This window comes from Neovison vison, chromosome 3 (assembly GCF_020171115.1).
Source record: "Neovison vison isolate M4711 chromosome 3, ASM_NN_V1, whole genome shotgun sequence".
Classification (NCBI taxonomy): Eukaryota; Metazoa; Chordata; class Mammalia; order Carnivora; family Mustelidae; genus Neogale; species Neogale vison.
In genome coordinates, this window is record NC_058093.1 from 195,614,079 (window position 1) to 195,617,789 (window position 3,711).

At 58.5% G+C, this 3,711-nt stretch overlaps 1 pseudogene; it reads right to left on the bottom strand.

The window, feature by feature from the left end:
* Positions 1-3,385: 3,385 nt before the first annotated feature.
* LOC122903713 lies at positions 3,386-3,504 on the bottom strand (annotated as a pseudogene).
* Positions 3,505-3,711: the final 207 nt, after the last annotated feature.

Sequence of the window (3,711 nt, forward strand, 5' to 3'; positions counted from 1 at the left end):
TAGAGACGCCAAACTCTTGGGAGCTGGACAGAATCCCCAGAGATGAGGAATCTCCCATGGCACCATGATACACTCCTACATTTTGCAACCATTCTGGACACACAATCTGTTAGGGTCCATGATCAAAGGAACGAGACTGATACAAAGCGAAGGTCAAGCAAAGCTTTATTTCGCGCCAAGCATCATGAATCGCACTGACCGGTCAGGGCTTTCTTTTATAAAAGATGACAACTTTGACCCCGGCGAGCCTACTCCCAATGAGGTTGCTGACATCTAGGTCGTTTCTCACTGTGTCACTGCTGAGAGTCCTGGAGTGCGGGGCAGGGCCGCTGGCACCGCAGGCGTCAAGGGACCGCTGACAACTGGACCGCAGATGTCGCAGGACCGCAGGCGTCGAGGGACCGCTGACAACTGGACCGCAGATGTCTCAGGACCGCAGCCGTCGAGGGACCGCTGACAACTGGACCGCAGATGTCTCAGGACCGCAGGCGTCGAGGGAACGCTGAAAACTGGACCGCAGATGTCTCAGGACCGCAGGCGTCGAGGGACCGCTGACAACTGGACCGCAGATGTCTCAGTACCGCAGGCGTCGAGGGAACGCTGACAACTGGACCGCAGATGTCTCAGGACCGCAGGCGTCGAGGGAACGCTGACAACTGGACCGCAGATGTCTCAGGACCGCAGGCGTCGAGAGACCGCTGACAACTGGACCGCAGACGACTGGACTGCTTGGTCGCCGGAGGCTGCAGGCTGCAGGCGATGGCTCGGGGCCGCCGCCGGAGGCTGGAAGCTGCAGGCGGCGGCGCTCGGGGCCGCCACCGGAGGCTGCAGGCGGCGGCGCTCGGGGCCGGAGGCTGGAAGCTGCAGGCGGCGGCACTCGGGGCCGCCGCCGGGAGATGGAAGCTGCAGGCGGCGGCGCTCGGGGCCGCCGCCGGAGGATGGAAGCTGCAGGCGGCGGCGCTCGGGGCCGCCGCCGGAGGCTGCAGGCGGCGGCGCTCGGGGCCGGAGGCTGGAAGCTGCAGGCGGCGGCACTCGGGGCCGCCGCCGGGAGATGGAAGCTGCAGGCGGCGGCGCTCGGGGCCGCCGCCGGAGGATGGAAGCTGCAGGCGGCGGCTCTCGGGGCTGCCGCCGGAGGCTGGAAGCTGCAGGCGGCGGTGCTCGGGGCCGCCGCCGGAGGCCGCAGGCGATGGCTCGGGCCGCCGCCGGAGGCTGGAGGCTGGAGGCTGGAGGCGGCAGGTGGCGGCGCTCGGGGCCGCCGCCGGAGGGTGCAGGCGGCGGCGCTCGGGGCCGCCGCCGGAGGGTGCAGGCGGCGGCGCTCGGGGCCGCCGCCGGAGGCTGGAGGCTGGACCGCCAAACGCGGTTATAGCTCTTACAAGAGCTGTTACAGCTCTTCTATACACCGTTGACTCCCCTGCTCTTCTGCGACTTCCACCGCTCTCCGCTCCACTTCACCGCTCTCCGCCGACTTCACCGCTCTCCGCCGACTTCACCGCTCTCCGCCGACTCCATCCCTCCTGTAGCAGCCGCTGCTCTCCTGCAGCAGCCCCCGGCCCTCCTGCAGGAGCCCCCGGCCCTCCTGCAGGAGCCCCCGGCCCTCCTGCAGGAGCCCCCGGCCCTCCTGCAGGAGCCCCCGGCCCTCCTGCAGGAGCCCCCGGCTCTCCTGCAGGAGCCCCCCTTGGCAGCCTGGCAGAGCAACCTTTATGGGGGTGGTTGAGCCCCGCCCCTACACAGGTGGCCAATTGAATTTCAACCTTCCCAGTGGATATACATACGGCTTACTGATTGGATGTCTCCACGCAGTCTGCCCCACCCTTACATTCAGGGTCCACAAGCAAGTTCCTCTGGGAGGGGCAGACCCTTACATTCCCCCCTTTTCTTTGGAGATTAGTCAAATCCTTGACTTTTCAGATGGTTCTACCTTATATTGAACATATAAGACTAACATTTTATCGCCCCAATTTTCTTTAGTATAGCAACAATACACTCACAGTTTCTTTAGTCTTAGTCTATGGTCAGCAGGGTCTTTTGGCTGCATTTCCTATTTCTGGAGGTCATCCTTACTCTCAGCTCGTTTGACATGACCCGCATGAACCCAGGCCCTGATGCCTTCCACTTTTACTGCCGTGGGGGTGGTTAGGATAACAGTAAATGGTCCCTTCCAACGAGGCTCCAAATTCCCCACTTGATAGCGACGTATCCAAACCAAGTCCCTGGGTTGGTAAGGATGTGGTTCCACCGTCTCTGTTCCAGTATAGGCAGTTTGGATCCCTTCTTTTTAAGACAGACTGTAATGCCTGCAGTGACTGGGGTATAGACTGATCAGTCATTTCTGCTAGGGCAACCTCCTGTAACCTAGGACAGAGCTCCCAAACATTATTTTAAATGGGGTCACCTTGTTTATTACATCGTGCCCTGAGAGTAAAAGGAAGGAGATTTTCTATCCACCGCCAGCCTCCAGAATTAACTTTGTCAAGGTCTTTTCGAGAGTCTGGTTCATTCTCCTTGCTCAGAGCTCTGGGGCCAGTAGGCACACTGTAGTTTCCAGTTAGTGCCTGTGGCCTCGGCCATCTGTAGTGCCTTGATGAATGCAATCAGCTTTGCTTTTCCACCGAGATCCTATGTGGCAGGGCTGACATCCAGAGTCTCTGCCCAGGAGAAACCATTGCAGCCCCCGCATACCTCTTTTCCACTGACCATGTAACTACTCCCTTCTGTGAACAGAGTCATTTCCGCATCCGGGAGGGGAGTGTCTCTGAGATCCGGCCTTATTCCTGTGACTTGGGTTAAGACCTCCCCACAGTCGTGTGGTCAGCTAGCTCTTCTGGCAGCAGTGTGGCTGGATTTAGCACTGCTGGGGGTCGGAAGGCCACTTTTGGTTCATTGAGGAGAAGGGCCTGATACCCCGTTACCCGGGCGTTCGTCATCCATCAGTCTGGTGGAGTCCGGAGAAGGCCCTTGATAACGTGGGTGGTGGTCAATATGAGATTTTGACCCAGAGTCAATTTGCATGCATCCTTGACTAGGAGGGCCATGGCAGCAATTATGCAGAAGCAAAGGGGGAACCCAGCTGCTACTGGATCTAGTTTCTTGCTAAGATAGACCACTGGCCTTCACCATACCCTAGAGTCTGAGTCAAAACTTCTTTAGTCAGCCCTGCCTTCACATACAAGTGGAAGGGCTTGGTAACATCTGGGATGACCAATGCTGGGGCACACAGTAAGGCTCTTTGTAATTCCCGAAATGCTCCTTCTGCCTCAGCTGTCCACACTCTACCATAGTGAGTCCTCCCTTAGCCAGTTCGTAGAGAGGTTGTGCCATCTCCGTGAAGGTAGCATCCACAGCCTGCAGTAGCCCACCGTCCCAAGAAATTCCCTCTTGGAGATCAAAGCAAAAGCAACCGGTATTCCCTGGCAGTCTTCCATCCAAGTACTAACCAGGCCCGACCCTGCTTAGCTTCCGAGATCAGACGAGATCGGGCGCGTTCAGGGTGGTATGGCCGTAGACAATCATAAGGTTCTTACCCGATATTCTCAGATGAGTGTACGTGACACCCTATATAACATGGAACCGTCCTCCCCTTGCTGGAGGAAGCTGAAATTTCTCATACCCTACTGTTACCTTAACTTGTCCAGGCTTGGTTAGCTACCATATCTCTCTCGTTCATAGTTACATTGGCCCCCGGCCTTCTTGGGCTACTGATGCCTTGTGGTC